The sequence below is a fragment of the Pezoporus occidentalis genome, unplaced genomic scaffold, assembly GCF_034315485.1.
Source record: "Pezoporus occidentalis ecotype Australia unplaced genomic scaffold, CSIRO_AGI_Poc_V1 ctg93, whole genome shotgun sequence".
Taxonomy (NCBI): Eukaryota; Metazoa; Chordata; class Aves; order Psittaciformes; family Psittacidae; genus Pezoporus; species Pezoporus occidentalis.
Genome location: NW_026916294.1, coordinates 5,365,330 through 5,393,124, shown reverse-complemented (window position 1 = coordinate 5,393,124; position 27,795 = coordinate 5,365,330). Strand labels below are relative to the sequence as shown.

The following is a 27,795-nucleotide window of genomic DNA, read 5'->3' as shown; positions in this document are numbered from 1 at the left end:
TAATCTGAATCTCTCCTCTTGTCAGTTTAAAGCCATTCCCCCTTGTCCTGTCACTGCATGCCCTTGAAAAAAGTCCCTCTCCAGACTTCTCATAGGCTCCCTTTAAGTACTGGAAGGTTGTTCTAATATCTTCCTGGAGCCTAACTATGAATTATGTTGCCTATTTTTTTATTCCTTAAAATATTGTATCAGCTTTACCACTTTTGAAGGCTTCAAACACAAATTGCAGAATGCCTTTAAATGGAGGAATGTCTTCCTTTACTGGAAACAGCAGACACCTCGAACTTGGCAGCCACTTTACATCACCACACAGCCCACAGAGCCAAGAAAATGTTCTCTTGAGAAAATACTAACCTGGTACAGCTAGATGGAAATCAGATGACACCTTGTATTACAATAAAGCACCAACTTTGTACTAAACGAAGCATATAAGATCCAAACCATACCAAACAGGGTGGTGAGGAATGATATACAAAGCCATAAAAGACAACCTTCATAGTCCTATATAGTTCAGTCTGCAGTCCTCAAAATTAAGAGGGCAGTATACAGCAAACTCAATTTGATGCTATTGCTGGAAATACTAAAGGGTGTTCAAGGGTTTGACATCATCCTGGTATTTGTGGGTTGTAATATCTCATGTGGGGGAGATGGATGCTGATGAAGGATCACTGTTCATAAACACTCAGAATATAAACCATTCTGAAATATAACAGCACTCAAAAGAATCAAAATATTTCATATTTTCTAGGGCACATAAATACTGGGTAAAGCTAGCACCACCTACACTGCAGCATACAGAATAATCTCGGGTTTATGGAAATAACAGCAACAATTTGTTCCTTGGCCTCTAGACTTCCAGCAGGGCTATCAATTTATGACGGAAGGTTTCTGCCATGTGGATACTTACTCAGTTGGAAACTGAGTTGCAGCTGCTGTTTATTTCATGTAGATCATCCTAAAACCTTCACAGCTGGTAAATTTTGGCCTTTATAATTCAGCTACTTTTAATGTAGTACCTTTCCTCCCCAGCCAGCTGCTTCAAAAAGAAGAAAATCAAATCAGATCTGCCTTTCTGTTTTGTCAGTGATGCACTCGCTCACAGGAGCTGACACCTTCTTCAACTTTTCAGTTACTATTTCAGACAGATTAGGAAGATCCCTCCTGCCTTATCACTCAACATATCAGGTGAGACTTAACAGATTTTCAATTTAAGATAATTGCTGGGTGTAGGGGAAAAAAAAACACTAATGTCCTATCATAGTTCCTCAGTATCAGGGTCCACTTGAAACTAAAACCTTTACATATTGAGAAAACAAAGACACATTCATCCTACCTTTCTTCTTCTACAGTCAGCAAACTACCCTGCTTCTTTCCTGAATAAAATTCATCTTAATCTTCTATAAGCAAAGGAACAATCCGTGCTTTTTCTCGCCCTCTTTGAGCATACACTTTCATATACAAAGTACCACACCTACTAACTACACCACCACTCAGTGTTCAGGAAAGAACAAGGAAGATCAGCAAATAGAGGGATTGTGTGTGTACTGGTTTTGACTGGGATGGAGTTAAATTTCTTCATAGTAGCGAGTAAGGGGCTATGTTTTGAATTGTGCTGATAACACAGGGATGCTTTAATTACTGCTGAGCAGTGCCTGCACAGAGTCAAGGCCTTTTCTGCTCCTCACCCCACTCCACCAGTGAGCAGGCTGGGGGTGCATGAGTTGGAAGTGCATACAGCCAGGTCGACCATATGATGTCATGGTCAGAATATAAAGCTGGGGAAAGAAGGAGGAAGATGGGATGTTCAGAGTGATAGTGTCTGTCTTCCCAAGTAATGGTTACATGTGATGGAGCCCTGCTGTCCTGGAGTGGTGGAACACCTGCCTGACCATGGGAAGTGGTGAATTGAGTTTCACCCTGTTTTGCTTTGCTTGTGAACAGAGATTTTGCTTTACCCATTAAAACGCCTTTATCTCAGCTCATGTTTTCTCCCCTTCTGATTCTCTCCTCCATGGAAGAGGAGGATGGGGGGTGTGTGTGTGTGTGTGTGTGTGTGTGTGTGTGTGAGTAGTTATGGGGTGCTTAGCTGCCCACCAGGTTTAAACCATGACAGTAACTGGACAAAGTTATTTCTACAGAGAAATTATACTCATATATAATGTAAAATATAAATAAAAGTTATATTATAAAGTTATATCATAAAAAGTTATATAATAAAACTTGTATTTCTATAAAGAATTTTCAGCACCAGGCTGATACCTGCTGATGTGGTAAAATTACTTAAAAGACAAAATTCTGACATCCCAACTCTCTGCGGACATTTCATCTATCTCCTGGATTTGCCTAAAAGGGTGTGTACTGTGTTTACTTGTAACTTAGCACTGCTCTTCCCATTGCATGCAGAGGTAGCTTCTAAATATGTATTTCTATAAATGTAATACTCCAGGTACACTGAAGGGACATATTGAAAAAAAATCTGTGTTTTTTCATTAAAGCAAATCATTTCTTCCAGTCAGCTCTCCTTAGCTCATCGTGCCTGGAACACTCATGTTGACAGGGAACTGCTTTGTGCTACCTTGATAACAAGTCAATTATAAAGTATCTGGAAAAAAAAAAAATAAAATCACTTCCTATAAAATTACTCTGTAGTTAATGAAGCACAGATACCGCCCCTAAAATGGAAGAGAAAACCGAAAACAAACCCCAACAATCCAGAAGCCTGACTATTAAATGTAGTAGTAATCTGGTCATGAAATGATGAAGATTTGACATCCAGAAATTGCAAGCATCCAGTTTGGCTGTCGGGAAATTGCTTGCATACAAGTCACCTCAAATCCAATAAGCTTTCCTGAAAGTTTGATTATAAGTGAGATTACAACTCTATTATATTAATCACTGCAGAAGCAGCAGGCAAAAAAAAAACCCATAGCAGACAACACGCTAATTGAGAGCAATAAGAAAGATGAATAACATATAGTAGTTCACATAGGTGCCATCACTTTGTAATTGCTAAATTCAATTGAAGGAAAAAGAAGTTGGAGATTCTGCTACTGCTGTGATTTGCATATTACAGTTCTAAAAAGAAAGCTTTTCAAAAACTAGACTGAACTGAAATCAATCCTACAACACTAACAGCAAAAAAAAGAGTCTGAAAATTTGTGGATAATAAATGTCAATATGAATTTGCAGTGAATATGCATACATTACAAGAGAATTGTACATAAAACCGGTAATAAATATTTTGCATTCCTGTAGCACTTTTTATCTGAGCCTTAAAAATGTGATTCATAATACATTAATTCTTAGCACCTACCTCATGTAAGCAAATGTCATATAGGGATTTAATTTGCTTGCCTGGAAAAGCATCAAGGTTTTAGAAGAAGCCAGCAAGCCTTTAACAGTGTCAAGTAACACTAGGAAATGGGATAAGAAATGAAGATGCTCTTATCCAACCAAGTGAGATACAGAGAGGGGAACATACCCCCATGTCAAGACCTCAGCTATTAACCCCAACCACCTTTTACTGAAAGACGGTTGTCTGCTGCTTAGGCAGGAGAAATAAGACTTTCTTACACTCTCATAAACGTTAGACTACAAATCCTCAAACATGAGGATCACACTTTGCCATTTTGCTGCTAAAGGCAGCCCACCTCCTTGACTCATGTCCTCGCTATGGCAAGTACAAAATACACTGGCTTACAGGCTGACATATTTTGCCCCAGGGAGAAAGATGGAAATGAAATAAAATGTTACTGATGTGATTGCGATTGGTCATTGAGAGAGCATTACTCTGACTGCCAGCACACCTCATAGAGATGTCCTACAGCAATGTGCACGCCCACAAAATGAATGGAGGGGCTAAAAGCCACGTAACTGTCATAGTGCACAGATAGGAACATGTAATCTGCCCGAGGACCTGCCACAGCTAAATTACAAAGGTAGCAGAGCAACGGTAAGAGGATGCAAGGTGGGTACCTACAGAACAAAACAACCACACTCACAAAAACTTTAATTCACTCTAAGCAGAAGGACACTGAAGGTTTGGCTGTTGATGGGCTTGTCTCAAAATATTTCTTTAGTGTTTTCCTAACATTAATTTTTAGAAACCTACACAAAAGAATGTCTTAAACTGAACTAGCGCTAAACACACCAGATCATTAACAGGCTAAACAGCAATACGCTCTCAGCACACCATGCCACCCTCAGCCAAACCTCATTATCCTTCTGAGCTCTGGTTACAGAATAAATGGATTGACCTATTTATTTCATGTCTAAATTTTATTAGAGGATTAACTTATTTATTTAGCATGATGGCAATGCAAAGCAGCAGCAATGGTATTTGTACCATTGGTACAACAGCAGCAGCAAAGGTATTTCTACTCTGTGATCTAGGAGAGGTAAAGGGAGCAACCCAATGAACTTGCTTGGTGCAACTGGACTGGTTTCACAGAGCAAATTCCTGCAATCAATACCCCTCTCCCTGCTCTAGCTGCTCACACACAGCAGCTCTTTTGTGGTCTCACACTCCTAGCCTGAAATCATTTTGCACGTTTCTTATCTCCAGTTTTGCTATTTTTCCATCCTGTGCACACTGGTTTCTCTTTAGTGAACACCTCTGCTGCATTCTTACTGATACTTTACCATCTCTACCAGCTTCTAAATCCTGCTTGCCACCATGACCCTCTACTAATTTCCTTCTTGCTCCCTTCCTTGGGATTCAGCCATGAAATCAAAAATAAAAGAATCAAAAATAAATCAAATACAAGACATACACATTATTATCAGATTAGATTTATCACAACTTCATATTCCATTGCCTGTAATGAGGGAAGCTGAAGGAAAAAGAGAAAACACCATGAAACCTCTGACAACCACCCAGTTCCTCTCTGTGACCAAGCTATGCTAGAAGGGGTACACAGCCTAATAAATTCATAATAAAGCATATAGAAGACAAGGTCATAACCAAATGCAACCTGGCTTCTGGCACAGCACACACCCAGCAGCGAACACTGCCTTTGAGGAAGTACAGCTACCATGCAGTTCAAGTCCCAGTTCTGAAGCATACTTTATGGTCTTTGGTGTGGCTCTTCTGTTTGTTTGTTTTTAAAAGCAACTGAGGAAGGAATTCTAAGGAAGGCAGTAACAGAGTGAGCAAGTTAAAATGATGCTGGGTCTGTGCAGCTCTTCATAAGGCTGCTAACGCCCGCTGACCACTCACATGCCCCAAATCCTTCAGATCAATGTCTTTTACAAGTTTTTCTATATACTCTGGATCTCACAATATTGCCTCAAGTCCTCCTTCCTACCCTGGCAGAAAGAAGTCCTTATTCCCAGCTACATTTGATCCTTACAACCTGGTGCACAGATAATCATCATGCGCAAATCTACTGGCGTGCCGAAACAAGCAGGTTTCTCTACTACAGAATCTGCTTAGGAAGGTGGTGGTATCACAACAACAGTTACAAAAGCAGGAGTGTTCAAAAAGCATTTTCCCCACCACACTTAATTTGTAAAAATCAGAACTAGACTTTCTTTAAAGAACGTTATATGACAAAAAATGAGTTTCAGGGAGCTCTGAAATAACCTTTTTCATGTAATCTTCTTCTACAATAGGAGTGGGTTTTGAGTGAATTTAGTTCTTCCCTTCCACAAGAATACAGATCCTGGAAACCACTGTACTACAAATAACGTATTATGAAATGTACCTCTGGTGCATCACTAGATCTGGTGGGGCTGGTTTTGTTTTAAATACAGCTGGCCTTTGTAGCACATCTTATCAAGGTCTTTTTAAGGTGCACGTTGCCATAACTGAATAACGTAATAATATTCTATTAATTTAGCCATGAATTATCTGCAAACAGATGGAAAGTTTTTACAAACATGTTGTGTACTGGAAATTATTTGATGAATGTTTTGTGCGCAATACAGACTGCTCTTCCACTGCTCAGGAAGGATATGTCTTAGCAAATTCACTGTGCTTAATTCACTGGTTGAACTTCTATGTTTGCACTGTAATGCAAATACACCCTCTAACTGAATTAACTCTTAGGAGGCAATGCTCCTTTCTAGGACTGACTGACTGAATGCAACACTGCTGTGCAAAGCAAGAAAATATAAGGGACACAGCTCACACCTAAGAAAAGTCAGACAGGAGGAGAAGAATAAGCCACAATACAAATGGGCTATTTTAAATAGAAATCTTTAGATGAGCAAGCAGCAGGCTTACGACAGTGTTTGGAAAAGCATTCCATTTGACATTCTCCAGGAAAGAGACTGCTCACTGCATGACAGTCATCTTATTACTGGAGACCTCTCCTTTACTAGTCAGGGTGCAGAATATTCATTTGAACCCAGACTGCAGGCTTTCCTCAAAAATCCTTGTTACTAGGATCCGATCCTATAAGTCACTCCATCATCTACTACTGATTTAGTGCCACTAACCAGAAATGCAGGTACAAGTTTGTGTTATTCCCACAGTTGCCCAGGTGTGGGGATGTGCCTTCTTCAGCTGCATCAAAGGAAAACACAGTTTCTGAAAACTGTCATGTATTTCTTAGAAAGAGTTTGGAATAAATGTTTGGAATAAATGGTTGGAATAAATAAGTGTTCATGGCCAACCTCCCAGTTCAAAGTATGAAAATCACTGCTTTTCTTATGACAAGTGTACAGGTCAAAATTTAAGAAAGTGTCCCCACATGCTACCTCTCTGCCATGACATGAATTCGCTCTAGACACTGACTGACAGTATAGCTCAGAATCTTTGGCTTCACTGCTGCAGCTATCAACAGGGATGACCAATTAATGTCAGCTCCTGCAGACAGTTCTTTGATGGAAAAGACAGAACTCTTCAACACATTTCCCACTATCAAACACCCTGCTGATGGCAATGACTTCCAGCATCTTGTGACTGGCTGCATTTGAACCAGTGACCCAGGTCTGAAAAGGTCCCAAACCCATTACCAGTCTCCCGTCTTACTGGTATTTTTATAGCTGTGAAGACAGAAAGCTAGTCCTACCAGTTTGCCATTCTGCACTCAAGCACACACCAGCACTGCCAAGGAGTCAAAGAGCACTTCTGCAAACACTTTGTTTTGAGTTCCCCACTTAGGAAGCAATAGAGATGTTAAATAGAAGCCTTGGCCAATTGCATAAATCAGATTTCACCTAAGTAGCTAACGTCAACCTTGGAGGAAGTGGTGGGAAGGAGATTAAGTGTTCATTTCCAGAGACCAGCACATCTTTTGTGCTTCAAAAGCATCTGAAAGAATATAAATCAAAGCAGAATATGAACCTGCAAAGCTAATTCACTGCCTAGCTGTTTCATTTCAGTTGCATCTTTCTCCATCTCCTCAGCCAGGTAACATGGCCTTTCCTTGAAAGTTACACAACAAATCAAGTAAGTGGGTGCTGGGAAGAAAAGAAGGAGAAGAGAGGTAAAATTTATTACTGCCTAAAAAGGAAGGTGACTCATAAGAGAGTGGTATTAACAAAGTGACAGTACGAGACGAAGACGGAGCGCTTTGAACTCATTCTAATGATCTAATGACTAACATAATCCATTAAGAAAAGCAAGGGCAAGATCTTTTTCACTGATTAACGTTGTACCTTATCCATGTTTTTAATAAAAAATTCAATATATACTGCTCCTCAGCTATATGCATGTTTAATTAAAACGCTGAAAGCTTCCAGAAAGCGTTCATTTCACTCCATCAGATGAAACAGTGGAGTATCCAATCCTTCACCATGGATCTGGAAGCAGTAGGAGAAAGTGAGAACGCAAAGAAAAAAGGAAGAACTGTATCATAATACATACAAGAACGCCCATTGGCTTAGCGATGTGCCTGGTGTGTGAAACCCCTAGACAAATACTACAAGAATTTAACACTAATATTTTATGAAGCAGATTTTTTATTAAATCTAGAAATAGTATAAAATATCTGGAAAATATTAAAATTCTGTTCTGATGCTTCAATGATGCACAAATTGTTGTAATTTACTTTTAGGAACATATATGAACTTCATACAAACATACACAAAATATTTAAACAAACAAACCCCCAACAAACTCCAAACTCATCATTTACTCCACAACTGTATCTGCAACTCTAATGCCCTCAAACTGAAATTAAGGAGAAGACCCACCTTCTTGATGCCTATCCAAGCATTGTACAGTCACTTAAAACTGTGAGTTTCTGCTATCAGAAAAGACCCACAAGCGTGTGTGCCTCTCAGGTTCTGCTGAGCACTGTATAAATACCTTTCCTGTTCTGACTGACCAACTGCTGCCATGCATTTTAAAAGCAAATATATCATCAAAACAAATTTCAGTGAGCAGTTGAGCTATTTCCATTTCAGAGATCCCATTTCACCTTGCTGCTGCTAGACTACTTGATCATAATCTTGAATACATTCAACATGGAGGCCTCTTGCCAAGACACTGTTCAGCTGACTGCCCTGAATGGTGGCAAGCCAAAAGCTTGTTCAGCCACAGTCCATCTTCTGAGCGCTTTGCTAGAGTTAAACCAACATACTCAAGGCCTGATTCAGAAGTATTCTTCAGCAACAGCAATTACAGCTGGGCTTTTTTCTCAGGTGCCAAAGAAAACTGTGAAGTGTAAGAAGACTGCTTGCTAATTGCAACAGTTTTAAAACATTTCAGCAGAGGCTTCTTCTCATTCATAGATATTTTACTAGTGAATTCAAGCACTTGTGACTTTGTAAAGTTTTCAGCAAATCACTGTTCATTCAACTCATGCTCCTTTTTGCACACACACACACCATTTTTTTTCCTCTGAATACAGTCAATTCACTCTGGGATAATACCCGCATGTTGTGGAAGACATGGCTAGAGGAGTTGTCTAAAATGTCAGGAGTTACTGAACATAAAATCTAGCAGGAATCCCCAAGAGAAACTCAGCATTACACCAGTATTTTAAAAAGGTTTGGAGAAGTTATCCTTGCATTCAGAAAACCAGAGAATCAACAGTGACCGGTTAAATGGCTTCAGAACTGACTGATAAGTCTTACAACAGGATAGGCAGGAGATGATTACAAAGTGAACATATTTTTATATGGGAGAGGGGAACAGGTCCTGCTATATAATATACATCAAGAAGATTACAACAAGCAATAAAGTCTGCAACTGACATAAAGGGAGGGTAATCATAAATAAAAGGTCAAATCATTGATTAAAAAGAAAACCAGTACAAGCAACCTATATTTTATTAAAGTTCAGTGCCAAATGACATGCAGGAAGAAAGACCTGGCAATAGTGCCCAATCTGTATTGCTCTGACACTATGACTGCACTGGGCTTACAGTCATGCTGAAGTTTCATGAAGCTGGTACAGGATCAGCAAAAGGGTTTTGGGCCAGGCAGCGAGAGGAAGCAGAGCCTGGAAGAAGTTTGACTGTAGCCAACTAAACCTTTTTAAACAGAGAGGTCCTGAACTTGGCATCTTTTAAAACTGTTGTTTTATAAAAGGCAAAAATAAATACTTTTAGTCGAATAATGAATTTCTTTGCAGGACAACTGCTGTATAAAGGATAATCTGCGCATGACCCTTCTACCCCCAAAACCCTTTTACTATCTGACAAGCTGTTGAGATCCTCAGATAAATGACAAGTGCAATGCACTGTCATTATCAGAAAGGTGGTATTTTCACCCTTCCTCTTCTAACAACTGAAACAATGCAAGACTTTGACAATGTTCAGTGTGCTTTGCACACTGCCACTCAACACCAGAAGCAAAGCAAATGCTAACCATCACTCACCAAGGTATGTTTTTAATAAATAACATACTGCAGTCAATACCAGAGATTACCAGATCAACTTCTATACACTATGTACACAGGAAGTCAGATGATCTAAATGTCTCCCCTTTGGCCTTAAAATCTATTAGCTAATTTTTTTCAACAGATGACCAAACACAACTCCAAGAATTGTCTTCACAGTCTATACCACCCTAGACAAGGAAAGGGAGAAGCCACCTTGGTAGAGAAATGCTTTTTACTAGAATGTGTTAATTTTCAACTGATGCCATTCAGTTGAGCTACAAATTGGGATATAAACGTGGTATCTGAGAGCACTGACCTGCTAAAAAGATGACTGATGTTCTAGGTGTCTGTGAGGTACTCCCAGACAAGCATACTGTCAGTACTGAATCTTAGCTTAAACGTTTTGTCCTTTCCAACATGAAAAGCTATGGCAAATACAATTAGAAAAACCTGAAGTCTCTCAGTATATCCACGGCAGAGGCTGTCCAAATGAAAAATAGTAAAGATGCACCAAAAAATGCAGAGAAGTCCAAAGTAAATGTGATTAATCTGGGAACCTGGATTTAAAATGCATAATGTGATTACTGGTCTACCTCCCTTTGGGTATGATCTGTGGCAGATCCTAAAAAGCAAAGTGTGTGTCTTGTGTGCAATTCAACAGCAGCTCACTAGCCATGGGAAATAATCTCTTAACTGTGATATACCAGCTTTCCCCAGAAAGCTGGAGGCTGCTATGATACACTACTACTAAAAGGAATAGCAAAAGGTTTAAAGAGAATGTGAACTTCAATTAAAATATGCAAGGCCTAGACTTTCATCTGAACTTATTCACCCATTTTAATGCTTTGTTACTATATAAACTACTCTGTACATGATGACATTCATTTAGTTTTACTGTATCTATCACCTTTAACTACTTCCAGCAGTTTTAAGAACCTCATGCATTAAATCAAATATCATGACAATCATGTCACTCAAAAGCTTTTCCCAAGCTTAAAACAACAGCCTGCAAATGCAGCCTCTCTGGGGGCTGACTTGAACATACTGCAATTACTCCTCCTAACAACAAGTAAGGCTCCTGCTAAGAGGAAGCCTCCCAGGCCATTTGAACCTCCCTTCCAACCCAAACCATTCTATGATTCTATGAAAAGCCTACATCCCAAAATGCTTTTAAGCCTTAGTAGTGGCTTCATTTCTTTATAGGATCACACCTGCCACAGCATGGTATAGGGGAAAAGCCCAGGACCTCAATCAGTTAAAATGCTGTGCAGAACCATCAATCCCATGAAGTGTGCCTGGACACTGCCTGGCAATGGCTTGGGAGTAAATCCCCATATCCAGGACAAGAACGTTTTGAAGCAGTACTGCCCAGATTTGATAAGAACACAAAGACAGTGAGGGTCTGAATGATGCAATTATATTCAGGTGTGGGGGAAAAAAATATTACATGAGCTCTTTGCTACTTAAAGCAATGTCCACGAAAAGAACAAGAACATCGTGGAATAATTAAAAATAATTAAAAATCCCTCTAGTCTGCAGGATGCAGACTGTGTTACCTCAACATGTTTCACCTCCAGCAAAAATAAATCAGTGACTGACTCTACTCTTCTCGCACGTCCAACAAATAATTAAATTTCTGCATTTACAGGGATTTCATATGAAGTCATTTAGAAACTTTCTGTTTCTGTAGCATATGAGACGACACATTGTACACAGAAGTTATGTGGGGTTTTCGTATGAAAGAGATAACAAGGACATGAAAGCTATGAATAGTTACAGGCTGAGTTTTTAAACACTTCTGCTCCAAATATAGACTCTAAGCACTCTCAATCATTCATGCCAATTGCTTTTTTATGTTTATTTCCTGAAAAGCTAATGATCCAGATTTTAGCATAAAAGGTTTTCTGGTCTCTTCACCCAAACTCCAAAACCTGGAATATTTTTTCCTAAAAAACAAACAAACAAACAAACAAAACCAAACAAACAAAAAAAACCAAACTTATTTTCTGTAACATTTTAGATATATAAAGGGTCCAATGTTCTGTGCCTTTGTATATGTTGTAGAGTATGCCAGTGAAGGTTCCCACAAAGGAGCAGTTACAGGAGTTCATTTGCAGTCAGTATGCTCATTTTATGCCACTGAGGGCTTGCTCCTTTTCCATTTGCAATGCCCTAACCTTTGCAAATCCAGAGCTCTTATGCTAAAGGCCATTTCCTTTGCAGTAAATCTCACTGTCACAACATCCGCTCAGTTCCCTGACAATGCTGCTCCACGCAGTGGCCACAGATACAACAGGACACAGTTTGTGATTTCAACCAACCTCTCTCCCCTCTGTCTCTCTAAGCTTCCTCCTTTCCCTTGAACAGATATCGAGAAACAGTTTGGTCTCACATTAGAGTGCGAAATCTGTTGGCACTTTCTCTACTTTGCACTGTGTATGAAACTTCTTGTTTAGGTACTGTCCTGTGTCCAGCAGTAGCAGTCATTTTTCTCCTTCTCAGTAGCTGGTGCAGTGCTGTGGTTTTGACTTTCATCCTGGGAACAACGCTGATAACACCGATGGTTTTAGCTGCTGCTCAGTAATGCTTCCTCAGACCAAGGACTTTCTGAGTCTCATGCTCTGCCAGGGAGGAGGGGAAGCCAGGAGGAAGCAGAGACAGGACACCTGACTCAAACTAGCCAAAGAGGTATTCCATAACACAGCACATCATGCCCAGCATATAAACTGGGGTGGCAGTTACCCAAAAGGGCTAGATCGCTGCCCAGGTCAGGCTGGGTATCGGTCGGTGGGTGCTAAGCAGTTGTATTCTCTTCCCTTGTTATTTCCCTTATCATTATTATTACTGGTGGTAGCAGTAGTGATTTGTGTTACACCTTAGTTACTGGACTGTTCTTATCTCAGCCCATGGGAGTTACATTTTTTCAAGTCTCCCCCCCATCCCTCTGGGAGCAGGGGGAGGAAGAAAGGAGGAGCGAGTGAGCAGCTGCATGGTTCCAAGTTACCGGCTGGGCTTAAACCACGACAGGTACAAATCCACATGCATTTATTTATGTTTTTAAATAGAATTTCCAGAAAAGAGAGAATACGCTTTCCAGACAGTTAGCTACCATTCTGATGGCACAATCTCCTTGCAAATCAACTTTGTTCTTGTAGAATTTGGCTTTGGATCAACATACACTGTAAATTGCAAACTAATGAATTTGTATTGGCAGAGAAAATGTCTCTGCTTTTACAGTCTACAGCACTTACTAGTAAATAAGATTACTAGGAACAATTCCCAGTTTCCCCAGCAACTTAGTTACTTGTCTCTTACAAGGCTCATATGTTGATTCATTTCTCTCTGTGGTCCCAGTGTAATGAGCCTATTCCTAAACACCAGATAAAATTATAGCAACTGAATGCCAAGTTTTATGAGTTCTTATACTCTGAAAAGTTGGAGTATACCTGAGCACAGGACTTGGTTTTATCTTGATGTCACCAGAGCTCTAGGTTTCAGCTCTAGGAGCATCATCCCTCAACATTTGTACATGCCCTTTTAATCATTCAGTTCACAGTAAGACGTGCAGACCAAAATCATTACTTATCTTAGAACTAGATATCTTTAAGGTCCTTTCCAACCCAAACCTGTCTATGATTCTATGATCCTTTCAGTCCTCCTCTCATCTCCCCATTTTGTAAAACTATGGAGAAACCCTTAGGTTTAACTTACGTAAGTCCCTAGAAGCTACAGCCCTCCAAAGCAGTTTTGCAACATGAAAACTCCCTACTTTGCTTCTGATTTTTATAAATCAGAGTTTTGTGTAGTAGTTAGAAACATACTGTCAATTATAAAATGATGACCGGTTACAAGCGTGCTCTTGATAAAAACCAATTAACACCCTTTATCTGTATTCTTTGAAAACTGGTTAATAAAGCATGATCTAAGAGCATTATATTATTTTACCTGAGAAGTTAATTAAACCACACTACTTCAACAGCGAGCTTCTGAAGCACCACAGATCTGAAGAACTCATACACATTAAACTATTACAATCATGCACTTTCTTTGTTAAACCTCACTCTAAAGGGAAGCACAAATCACTTTGCAAACTATGGAAGAAGTCCACCAAATAAGTGCAATGCTTTGTCCAGATAAAGAAACATTTGTATGAAACATTCTAATTATAGTCTGGCAAGGCTTAAAGAAAAAGCTGAAATAAAGAGCACACATCTGCTACACACAGTTTTTTTTTTAACAGACTGTTAAGTACCTAACAGTGCTCAGGTATCTCAACCCCCTGAAGATAAAGGAGTCAAATTCCTAAAGCTTTTTCTAAATAGAATTCAACAGATCTAGTCTTTTTTATTTTTTTAATCAAGAAGAATATAATTTCCTGTATGTTAAATAGAAGTCTACCAACATTAGGATGAATACAAGTCTAGTCATTGAAATGTATCAGTTTGAAAACTGATAAAGGAAAACTCTTTTATAAAACACACTATTGGCTTCTGGTGCTCACTGCAACAAAGTATTGAAGCCAAGAGCACTAAAAACAAAAAGAAAAGAAAAGAGAAAAAGAACTATTTTTTTGTAGGGATAAAAATATCTACAGCACTGGGGAGATACAAATGCTTGGTTATGACAATGTAAGCCATCCCTGCTGGATATGGCTGGAAAGTTGGTTTTAGGTACTTATTCCATACCTACACTTCTTGCCTCTCAAAGAGTGTGACAGACTACTAGTGTCTGCAATAGTATCTTAGACATGATGAAACGCTCATTTTGTGGCACAAGAGCACTCACTTTCAGTCTCAAACAATATTAGGCATGTTATCTTTACTGTTGCCAAATTAGGGCCTCCTATGGGTTAGTTCACTAAAGTTCACACCACTAACTTTCAGCCTCTTCAAAATTAGCACTTGTAGGAGATTCTGGTTTCATTCCTCACAATTTTCAGGGTCAGGCACGTCATTTTATGAAGCTTCTCTAAAAATACCATCCACAGATACCTAAACAGACATACTTTTAACAACCTAAACATAAAAACAATCTAAAGGCCTATAGATTTTTTTTGTGCTTTGATGAAATTCTGTAGGATGAGAGAAATTTCCTACAATCTAAAAATGTTAATCTGCCCCACATTTCACACTCCTCTAGGGAAAAGTCTGAATTGAGCTTATATACTTCACATTCACATGTTTCTGACCCAAGTTAAAGATAGGGAAGGAAAATGAAATTGCCACATTTCAGAACAACCATGTATTGTCACATTTCAGGACTTTTAGCCAGATTTAACAGTGGAAAGTATTATTTTCGAAAGTCCGGCCTAGTTTTGATGTCTATTTGCTTTTGCTTAAAGGAAAGTTGAGCTTACCCATGTATTTCGTGTAAGTCAAAGTTCTCTCTGCTTCCACTAATTTTATTAAGGCGATTAACAGCATAGTAAGAATTACCACAGTGAGATCAGATGCAGGTCTCCGGGCCTTTAAGGCCATTAAAAGCCATCAAAGTAGAAGCTGCTACTCATGAGAATTCAAAGTATATGTTCTAAGGACAAATGCCACTCAAAAAAATCAGAGGATGCATTCCTCTCTTACAGAAGATAAGGTACCATGTTCAACCATGAGCAGCATTTTCAGTCTCTACACACAGAATTTAAAAACCATCTAAAACTAATCAGGTTTCATTTAGCCAATAAGCTCAATGCTATAATAACCTGGTACCCACAGATCACAATTACTGCATTATAGTGTATAGCATGTTTGTCAACCCCTTTTCAGGCACTAATTTACCAAATGATGATTGCTGGTTTTAAGAACCACATTAGCTGGAACATAGAGCCCCTGATTTAACTTTTTGTCTTCAAAAGAACCAGAAGTTTAGTTTTTAGACTGAAATTAATCTTTCTCTGAAATATATTTTCTTTTTATGTAAGGAAAATGGTTTGTTCCACATACAAAACCAATTTTTAGTAGACCAGAGGATGCTTATACAAGTTCATGTATCTTTCTAAGTTGTCTTGCTACAACTTTGAGCAAGAATAAGAGAATTCCAGGCTTAGTTCATTTAAACCAGTTACAATCATTTAATTCCATTCACAATGTTGAGGATAACTTGTAACATTTGCTCATTTAGCATAATGGCTTCTGTTAATATTCTGAATTTGCCAAGGGAGAAAAACAGTCTCTGGAGGTTAACTTGTCTCAGCTGACATCTTCGCAAGGATTACATTTTCTAAGTGGGCAGCCCTCAATAAAAGTTAATCAGTTCCAAAGAGTACACACAAAAGACATTCAACTATGAATGCTCTTCAGGAAGGTTGGCATGGGTTGCTCAGGTTTTTATTGGGATTTAGGCTGTCACAGAGGAAACACGTTGTTGAGGTGCTTTACCCAGTAAAAATTCAAACTGTAGAACAGTCCAGGTTGGAAAGGACCTCAAAAGACCATCAGGTCCAATCCTTTGTAGGGAAAGGGAGCCTAGGTGAGATTATCCAGCACCATGTCCAATCACATCTGGGAAACCTCCAGCAATGGGGAAGTTCTTCCAGTGAATGACTGTTCTTACCGTAAAAAAAAAAACCACTTTTTTTTTAATCAAGATGAGGCCTCTTCTAGTGCAACTTGTATCTGTTACCCCATCTCCATGTGGCTCTTTGTGAAGAGAAAGCCTCTGTCCTCTTTGCAGCTGCCCTTGAAGTACTGGAATACTGTGATAAGCTCCACCCCAAGCCCTCTTTTCTCCAGGGAAGAAAAGACCTAACTTTCTCAGTGTTTCCTCACACAGTAGGTTCTCCAGCCCTTTGATCGTCAAAATTATGTTCTCTATAAAGAAATCAGGCCCACATTTTTGCACACGGGTATCCATTTTTAATTTCAGGGGAGGACAGAGACAATTCTCCCTGAGAAGGGCACCACTAAAACCGCATTACAACACTGAAAACTCAATTCTGTTCTTTCTTTGACTTTGCTCACTACTCAGCAAGATGTCTTCTTGTTAATTATCGACTTCATCACCAAGGGACAGCTTAATCACAAGACTGTCTGAAGTTCAGGCTATCACAGCAGTACTAGCAGAGAATTCTGCACTGCACATAATTGGCCAGGTAATTAGAATACAACATCCTTAACTGCTCAGTTACCAAATGTAAACGGCACAGTGCTCAGTGCTTGACTGGTGGAGGGCCTGGGGGAAACAGTGCCGCTGCCAAGTGCCTACTTTTACTTCTTCATACTGTAGGTAAGTAAACAGCGCTAGTGGCTTACTGCCATCCTGTTCTCCTGTGGGGTGGTGGAAGTCCTGTCATTCTGGGATGTAAAAGCAATTCAGCAAACTGGCTGTATTTCAGGGCATCCAAATCCACGTGAGAATAAAATAATAAAGGCAGGATTTCTGATAAGCAGAGAAAACCCAGCATGCTGACAACGGTGACAATGTACTTGGCTCCGACGTCTACAAAACAGCATCCCCGCCAAAATTGAGAGCGCTACCGTGTGGCACAGGGTGCAGCTGCAGGCTGGGTATTTATTACAGCACCTGCATGGTCTGAGATAGGGAAGTTTTCAGCTCACCATGTTTCTGTATGCATGTTGCTGGGAAGAGCAACCCTTACTTTTCTGTAATTCAACATCTGCCTGCCTTTCTTCAAAGATATTTAAAATATCCATATCTACTCCTCATGTCAGTAGACTAAAAAGGGCCATTTTGTAATCTCATCTGGCATGGCACGGTCTCTGCTCCCTAAGCACCATTCTGAGAGCCCTTTTCTAGACCTATTCCCATTTTAGATTTCCTTTCTCAAACACAGCTGGCCAGACTGGTGGGCATGCAATCTGCATTTGGCACTATTACTGTTTTATATGCAATGGCAACAGCATAGTCTCCTCTCCCCCAGAAGACCTTTACCTGTCTGCTGTGGCAACTAAAAGAAACTTTCAAGCTGCTCTTACCCCTTCCAGCCAATAAATCCTCTGCTTGGAACACAAATTCTTACTATGCTCCATGTACAAGACTTTTTATTTTTTGCTACATTTTTTGCCTTTGGGACTCCATTCCATTCTCCATCGAAAGAGAACTTACTTTCTATTTCAGGTTCAAGTCCACCATCATTAGTATAATCAGAAGCTTTATACCATAGCATAAGAACAAATATCCTGCTGGTATTAAGTAAATAATCTCCTTAAATTAATGTTCTTCATAAGCAGCTATATTAATGCGGGATCTGCCTCTTGATAAATCGAAAAAATGTGGAATTTCAATATGGTTATATTAACTTCAGGTAGTTTAGGATGTTACCCAAAAGCTAATTCGACTTAGCACAGGATGGCCCAAACTTGTCCAAATACCTGGATAAAACCAGCCAAACTGCACACATTGCATATTCGACATGAACAGGACTTCCAGGATATCAGAACTCTTAAACCAGCCTTTTTTTTACATTTAGCCACATAATCATGTTCCAGAGCACTGGATAAATAATGTTTACTGAACAGGGATGGACATCCCATAAACCATATTCATTTAACAATAACATTTTCTTGCTAAAAATCTAACCTTTTTTGTTATCTGGATTAATGCAACAAAACCAGTTAACAAGGAGAATACTTTGTATCAACCTTACTTTATAACACTTCACAAACTGTATTTGCTTACAACAGTGGCCTAGACATTAAATAATCAATCTAAAGGTCACATAGGTCAAAACTAGAAACTTAATGCAAGCTTTACAAGTTCCACATCTTCTTCATATCATTATTTAACTAACTGCAGCTCAAGAATGTCCTCATTAACCTGCAGGAGCATGAAAACCCACAAGCGTATTTGAGGATTCTGAAGACTCTAGCTACACTCTTTATACTTAATGGGGAAAAAGAAAATAAGAGAATTTGGGACTTTAGGTAAAACAAACTGTTCTCACTGGAATCTAACAGACTCTGGAAAGCCCAGGTGATAATCTCAGCCTCACAAAGCTCTCAATATTCCTTCTATTTCTTTTTCTAATTTCAGAAACAAAATACATGCTGCTCCCAGTTTGAGTACTTGTCCAGCCTTCCCATAAGGACAAACAACTAAGATGCTCTTCCTATATTTGCAGTACTTGGCCTGCCTAAAGACCCCTATGATGTGAAAAGTCGTACCTGTTTCACTGGGTACTTTGTACTTTGCAAAGTTACAGTCTCTTTCCTTTGCAAACCATAGCTGAGCAATCATACCAGCAGTATAAACTAACATCATGGATCATTAATCTCCAGCCTTCACAGATTCTGGCATGGGTGTATTAAACTCCATGTTTCCTTGTAATATGATTTCAATTCAGTCATTCACCATACTTACTTTGAATTAATATTCACAACTACCCAGGACAAATGCTACTAAACCCATGGCTTGTATCACCATATTGAGTCAAGAGAACAGGAAATCAGTAAAAGTTTAACTTAGAAGGAGCTGGATTTAACTCTTCTGAAATCACTGCACCAAGACCACTCTTAATGCATTTAGCAGCAATTAATTCTCAAAGCCAAAACAGCTGCACATTGCTGACGCTCTCCAGATGCAAGGTAAGGAATTAAATCATGGGATAATTCAATTGGAAAATTGCTTGTAATTATGGAGAATGCAGCGTCTGCTTGACTCCTTGTGGTGATTGGTAACTGCTTTAAGAATAGTGAGGTAGTCTGCACAATGCATAGTGAATACAGATAAGTAGCTGTGCTAGGAGAAATCTCATTTAGCTTCACAAAGATATGGGTTTAACATTGTTAAAACTGTATTTGCTGACATTAATGATAATCCATTTTCACTGCCCCATTACTGCCAATGACCCACTATCACACACAGAACAGTAATATCAACTTATAGCACCTTTCCTCTGAAGGAACTCTTAAGTACTCTGCAAACATACAAAATGTGGTCCTGCTTTAAAGAGTGATCCAAAAAGGGTTTGTTCTTTCTCACCTCACTTAATACACAGGCAAGCAAAGAGCCTTGTTCTAACACATCATTTAAATCTCTGATGCCACAAGGCTGCTAACTTAGAGCAAACGAAGAAGGGTGCTCCTTCACCTCAGATATTAAAAGTAATGTTCTCAGTTATGTTTCAACCACAAAGAGCACCCTTTGCCCCAAAAGACTGCACAAACATCTAGTCAGAGACCCTCTAGAACTGTTGACAACAGGGAGAATTACAGGAAAAACTCATCTTTTGGACTGACAGTAACCGATGCAAAAACAAAAGCCATTCTGTCATCTGTAAACTGAGCACATGTATCCTTAAAATAACAGGATGAAGCAGTTTTCTGTTCTCTCTTTGTAAAATAGACTTACTAGGACCAATCCTTATTAGCATTACAACATTTGACAGAGTCTGCTGAGTATTTTAAGGAGTCTTGCTCACTGCCAAAATGAGGGACAAAATGGCTGCTATATGGGATCATATACTTACGGAGTCAGTGAGGGAAAGGGGAAAACACCTAGAAATATTCATTTCGTTTCCTGGTGTAGCTACTAAAATATAGAGCTCAGTTTATACAAAGCCAGTTCCAGTAGCAGTGGTTTCTATGGCACATTATATTCCTGTGTTTTAGCTACTGAAATGTTCTCTACTTTACAAAGCATTAACAGAAAAACCTTTAGGGAACAAAAGATCAATTATTTACAAGTGGCTTCAAAATCAATCATCCAATCTTGAAGCTGAAGTTGTTATATTTAGCACTATTAACTACACGATAATTAAAATTGATTACAAAGTCACAACCCCTCATTAAGTTGATGTCAATTGGGGGGGGGGAATTCCTCAAAAGCAATTTTTTCTTTTTTTTTTAAAAGTGATTGTAAAAAGATTGCCATCAATTAAAGAGACATCTGGGAATATGGAGAAGGTGATAAACGATCTGCTCTTCTCAGTGCTAGTACTTTGTAGACCAAAGGTGTTCCAGGGGAGAAATCCTTATGGTTGTTATCTCCACCTGAAAAGGAGTGGAAACACCATTGTGCTGGGGCCAGTGACAAGTCATTCTCCTTCTGTATGTTCTGATGTGACCAAAGTGCAGGTCTCAGTAGCAGAGATGACCTGCTATCAAACACTTAACACGTTCTGTGATCCCAGTACTGCAAAGAGGCAAGCCTTGTATTTCAATCTAACAAAGCCCTTAAACATATGCTGTAAGAATTTGAGTAGAAATAATTGTAAGAAGTACAGAGAACTTCGTATATTTTACTGTCACACAGCAGATACTGGTCCTTAGCAGGACTGAGCCCTACAGTAGTAAACAAATATGCTGATGTTTCTGCACAACTCACCTGCTGTTCCCGCAGTTTTCCCCTCCCTGAGCTACATGCTATTAGTTCAGGTTTTTATTCTGAAGAGAAATAAAATGCTGAGTACCACCACCATCCTTAGTGTAATTTTTCAGATTGCAAAAGAGCTCCCAAAATAATGTTTTTTCCCTTTTCAGCTTGTTTCACAAGCTTGGGGTACAGGCTGGCAAGCTGCTGCTGGTCTAAATCACTGGTCTAACACCAAATCTGTCAGGCATCAAAGATGATTAACTGGCTCACACTCAGACATGCCCTGTGCAGAGACAAACCTCACTCTGGTCTTTTGGCTGTCCCCCACTCTGGGCAGGAAGTGCAGAGCATCCACATACATAGCAAGCACCGATTTCCCTCAAGTATATGGAAGTGAGGAAAAGAGGCATCACATTACTTCCTTACACTACCACCCCAGCTGAAATCTCCAAGGTAAGAAAGGCATTGCACCCATGGTAAAAAACAACAACAACAAAATAGAGCTGTCATACCAGCAGCAGTGACACAATGCACATCTTTATCACCTCTGACAGTGCTGGACTTCAAGAAACATCCCAGACTTCAGCCTAACATGTTCTTTTAGGCAGGTGACAAGAGACTGGAAGCCACTTCTGCAATTTCACAAACAGGCCCATTGCAAATACATCAGGGCTAGCAAAATGTCACTTCCTGTGGTCATCCAGCAAGCCCAAGATGCTTTCAGAGGAGAACAAGAGGACATTACCTGTTAAAAATCAGAGGAGGAGGAAGGAATAAGAAGGTGCTTTTCAGAAAACAAAGAAAGAAAAGAAAAAACCTAACACGGCTTTGATTATATTGCACAAGAGTAATCTGCAGTTCACCAAGCGTCTGCAGTCTGTATTATGAATAGCTATTTTAGCAACAAAGAATTGTTCAGCAACTCAGTTTCATTAAAAATAACAGTCTGGTTTGCTTCTAAGAGTAGCATACCAAGTAACAACCAAGTAACCAACCAAGAAACCAACAGGTCAGTTAATTTTTATGAGTCGTTTAGGTCATTCTTGCTTCAATGCCCATGAACAGGTTCACACTCAGGGCTGGTCTTTGGTGCCTCACCCTCCCCAGAGTTAATGGCTGTAACATTAAATAACACACAGCAATCAATGTGTAGTTCTAATGCAGTACACTTCACCTGCCCACCCACAAAGCACACTGAAATGTGTCATTTCATACAGATAAGCGTGTAGAGACCAGTTAAAGGCACTGTCTGTAATGTGCATATTTTACATAGAGTTAATTCCCAAGCCTTAATTCAGGGCTATCCCAGCCAAACTCCTCCACGCAAAAAAACCTCTTCCCTTGTGGTAAGCAGCTGCGTTACCTCAGGTGAGGTACCTCACCTGGTTGGAGCTCAGTTATTTCAATTGCATTTTGTCAGTCACACTGCAATGAAAACACAAGACAAAGATCACTCAAGCACTGCCCCTACTCCAGCAAGTTCCCCTCACCTTGTCTAGGCTGACCTTCGCACCAGTTCAGTGGAACAAATTGGAAGTGCTCAGCTTCACACCGCAGTCACCCATGATACAAATTCCCCAAACAGTTAAGCACACAAGCAAATGCACACCACCAATACTAGAGAAAGCATATTAGCTCTCCTATTACTTGGCAGTCATTTTCTTGTCACTACAAGGAAAACTTGAATGCTCATCCCCAAAGTTTCCTCTGCAGTGAAATATCCTTATCCCTGTCCCAACTCCTGGCAAATGTCACTGTACAGAGGTGTTAATGGAAGCCCACATTCAATTTCTAAATAGTCAACATTTTGACTTTTAAGTTGTTGAGTTTCCCTTGGTTTTAAAGCAATCAGGAATAATACTGCTGATCTCAAGCACCCAAATATTCTATTATTCACAGTCCATATTCAGTTCAGCTTTACGTATGATAAAAATCATGGACAATAAACACCCACCATCACCCAGTCACACCAACCCTGAAAAGGCCTGGAGTACCTTTCAGCCATCTCTTGCTTCAAAGCCATTACGATTATCACTGTTTCTTCCAAGAAGCTTACAGGAAACTGGGATTCAGATTTCCTGTTCTCTGATTGGGTGATCAACTCCTTCAGAAAAGCTGTAACTTTTTCCACCCCTCTATTCACCTCTCTGCATGGATGGGTAAGACAACCAGCTACATATCCTACACTATTATTCATACACAAGAAAATGTCCTTTAAGAAACTTGCTATTAAAAATGTTTATTATTGCTGTTCATTCAGCTGTTGCCACTACAAGGAAATGGCTTGGCATCTTTACAAAGTAGTTTTATAATCTACTCTTAACAGGTACTCCTCTGGCTTGGTTAGTCATTGGAAAAGTCATTTTGGGTGGAAGCCACTGCTTCTGAACTAAAACACATAATATGTTACAATATCTTATTCTAGGACTCTTGCTTTTAACCCCTAATTGATGATAAAACAAAGATTAATTATCTAAACTGTTAATTCCTCAGGAATCTTGATTTGACAGTGACATAACACTAAATATATTGCCCTGCACCGGCTGGATAAATAAACCAACTACAGAATTAAAATGGTTTTACACTACTCTGTAATTAGGCAGTGAGGCTACCACAGTGATCTTTCCTTTACCCCAATCTAAGGAAGTTCAGTATGTAAAATTCAAAGATCTGTATGTCATAGTAAAGCTTCACCTCCTGTGAAGTGACCTTGCTGACACACAGGATCAACTAAGGCAGGCAGAGCCTGCCTGATCCACAGCTGCCAGCCTGAGAAACCCGTGATTTTTTTTAGGGCAGTCAAACATAATCCATCCTCTGCCTCCTCCCCAAATACTTCCACACATTCAGGAAAAACACAGAGTGGAATTAAACCTTTCTGATAATGTTGTTTTAATGGGGCCTTTTTATTTCTTCAATGCTCTGAATAAACACCTTGAAACCAGAACATAATTGAAACTTCAGCAGCTCAAAATCAATACCAGAATTCTGCAGCTTGTGCTTTTCTTTGACAAATAGAATTACTGCGCCAGGTGAAAGAGAGTCATGTTTTAACCTTTATTATGCTGTTTATGTGCATTGCAAGGCTCCAAATGACTGCCTGACCTTTCCACTTCCCCACTGGAAGCACAGGAAAGCAGCAAGATGGCCCACACAAAAAGCAACAAACAAAGCAAGTTATTGCAGTTCTGTCCTACGCAAGATTTATTCTTTGAACTCAGGCAAGGCAAGCAACAAACCTTCTGGTTCTGATGTCTGAACACCTCTTCAAATCTGGAGACATCTACTCATCATCTTGTTTACTTGTGTTTACACCAGGTCGTTTAGAAAGCCTGACACAGAAGTGAGAAGATCTGCTCACAGCCATAGAATATGAAGAGAAAACGCAGAACAATGGCCAAAATCTCTATTACATTTCTTGAATGCTTAAGGAAATGCCATTCAGAATTAAGTAGTGCTTGCTTCTCTCATCTCTGTTGTGACACTGGAGCATTCAGCTAACAAAGCTGACTTTCATCCAGGTTTACAAGGGATATGAACCATAAATATCAAGTCAAAATTACTTTAATATAGTCTTTTTTAATTTTAACAAAGACAGTCACTTGTATTTACCTTCTTTTAAATTCTGGTTATTCAGGGAAGGTAAAATGCAAGGGTCAAGCATTTCTACATTGTTTGCTTTTCATAGACAAGAAAGACTCTGCACTGGGATTAAATGGAGTTAAGGGAACTTAGAGAAAGTACCTTCTTTGAAAAGGCAAGGATCCATAATGTAATTCACTGCACAGAATGGCAGCATGGCTCAAAATAGGAAGGGGGACCAGGACTGGAGATCCCAAATCAACAACTCGATACTGTAGTATGTATCCCAGCAGACTTCAAACACAACACGGAGAGCTATATTCTATTGCTCCCCTCAGTGCACAGTCTCTGACAACAAGCAGAGACACACAAGTCTGTAGAGTGAGAAAATACTCTGAGAAGTCTGACTGTGTTTGCTTCCCTCTCCTGCTCTCCCAACATGGCCATTCTCATGTTCCCACATTATACCATCTGTTTAATTACTGTGCTCTCAAAACAAGCAAACAAAGAAAACAGATGAAACTTCAGGGACAGCTTCTCACTCATAATTGAACAGATGATTATTCATTGGAATCCAGGCAAGTTGCTTGGGGCCAGCTAAACAGACATTGTACAGTATTAACAAAAATTTAGTTTTAGAAATACAAACCAGAATTCTCCTTCAGCATCTTTAACACTGCAACCTACTCTAGTTACTTTGAGTAGGATATAATAAGCATACTCATTTTAAGCTGCTCTAAGAGAAAACAGCAATGCTCATAACTCTGCCTCCCCTTGAAGGTCAGCTCTAGCATTAACAATTCCTGTAAGATTTAACCTCTGAAGGCATGTCTAGGAGGATACTTGGGTTTAGCTCAGCCTGCCCTAAGATCCTGACTGAATCATGGTATTTTCTCCAACATAGTTCCAAACTAAGAGTTTTTTACTTCTGTTTAATTAGTTGGATTTGGTTCTTGGCAAGAGTCACGGCAGTAAAATGTCTCAGCTTTCAGAGTTCTGTGACTCTCTTTAATGTATTCATCCAAGCATAGGTAAGATAGCTACTCCAACACAGACACATCATCACTGATGTGAAGAATAACAGTGAAAATATTTCAGTTCTTGTCAATTTACTGATGCTTTTAATATAATCTCACAGAGTAGATCTGTACAAAATCCACATGATGATGCTTATTCATTACAAGTGGACAAAACCAACTTCATCACAGAATTACTGGAGAGCAACAGGCATCTAACTATTAGAACTAGTTAGGTTGTAAAAGATACAAATTTGGCACAGCTAAGAACACAACTCACCTTGGGTTACTGATTTAACCACGCTGTGCTTTAATTTCTCTTTGATGGCATGGAGAAACGTTTCTCCCAATTCTTTAAACCTGTATGAAGTGCCCTATTTAGTACTCAGAGCCTCAGAGGTAGAGCACTAAAGCAGCATAGGTTATTGTAGTAACTGACAATGGATATAATTAGGCTGTGATTGGTAAGGAGGGGCAATATGCAGCAAAGTGGCTGAAAGGCTTACAGGGTCTTGCCTATAGTCCTTTATCATACATTATGTTTTTATGTACAGAGCTGTATATGTGAGCTGTCCCTAGTATGGTTAAAAAATAAGTATACAAAAAAATAGAGGGAGTTTTCTTTCTAGCCTGCCTGCTATCAAATAACAATTTCTTAATTCACTGCATATTCTTTCCAGAAGAATGACTATCTTTTAGACTTGAAAAGTTCGATTAAAAAAACAAAACAACAAACGTACTCATGGATGTACATTAGCATTTGGGGATAAAGAACAATGCCTTTACATGACGGGGGGGGGGGGGGTAATAATTACAGATGTGTGTTAATCCAGTAGACTTTCCCTTTAAAAAAGGTCAAACACAGCCAAGAGCAGGATACACTTCCCTCCAGCTGTCCTTTTAATGTGCCTCTCATCTTGCCAAGGAGAAAGAATCATTAAGGCTGAGAAAGAGACCATTTAACAACCCATTTCTTCTTCATTGTCTGTACTTTTTTTGGACATACTTGTTAAAGTACATTAGTCACAGGTATGCAGCAAGACATCAGAGCATGCTATCATCTGATGCACACTGTAATTAATTTCTCTTTTTCAGTTTGTCGAGCAGAATGCTTCATGTTGAGCTGCACACAAGTCTTCACTGAATTAAGGAATGAACAAACAGGATTTCTACAATCAACAAACCCACGTGCTTACCCACAGTCCCTATAAATACAGAGCTACTCTATAAACAAACACTCTGTCCTACAGCGAGACAATAATTTGCCTCTTTAGAGCAGACTCATTAAAGGGAAATCATTTTGTAATAACAAAGCACAAGTGTAGTACTAATGAGAAGAGCAAGCTGCAAAATGCTAAGAACACCTGGGCCATTCCTTGCACTGACAGAACATGAGCTGGAATCTGATCATCAGAAAAAGGCTGCATTTCCTCCCCCTCCTTCTTCACAGCCCAACAGGCTCTGGAAGCCAGTTTGGTTTGTATTTGCTGTATTAATGCTGCATAAGTTCCTATGGAGTTGTGCTGTAATACTTGATATTTATATTTGCCAAGTGTAACCCAGGACACCAAGCTGAGTATCAAAATTTCAATCTCAACTAGAAGAGCCAGAACTATTCACTGTAAATAGATATTTTTTATTTTAAAACCCTCCCTGTTTACAAAGAACTTGAGAGTCATCCCTAAAAATTCATAAATCTCATTTGCAGTAACAGAGATGAGTAATTTTCAGTCCATGTGTTGCTCCAGATCTCACTTAATTCTTCTACTGTTTCACTTGTAGTTTATAGCTGATCCTTCAACTCACAGCAATTATTCCTACCAACTCAATGGCTAAATCTTAAAAAGGAAAATAACCAAGAGAAAACTGAACCCTCCTTTGACTAAAGGAAAGTGCAAAAGTTTACAAATCTTCATAGAATACCTGTAGCTTATCCAAACGCTTATAAATACTAAATCTAGGGTGGCATCGTACCACATCAGTATCTTTCTGAGGACTATACAGCCATCTGGACTGAATCTATGCAGATGAGGATGATCCACATTCTTCTCCAGCATTAAAAAGAAGGGGGCAATAAACATTCAGGTTTGCAAGAGGTTCAAAACTACCTTCCCCCTAAAACAGAAAATATCCCAAGACGACGATTTTTCTGGG

General features: G+C 39.3%; 1 protein-coding gene and 1 long non-coding RNA gene across 2 annotated transcripts in view; one reads left to right on the top strand and one right to left on the bottom strand.

The window, feature by feature from the left end:
• The window catches only part of ALK (ALK receptor tyrosine kinase), a 320,140-nt gene that overhangs the window by 189,716 nt on the left and 102,629 nt on the right, over positions 1-27,795 (bottom strand). The gene's annotated exons all lie outside the window — the stretch shown is intronic.
• On the top strand, positions 19,204-26,954 carry LOC134157112 (uncharacterized). The gene is made up of 2 exons (XR_009962189.1): positions 19,204-19,314; positions 26,737-26,954. It is a non-coding gene; the product is annotated as an uncharacterized LOC134157112 (long non-coding RNA).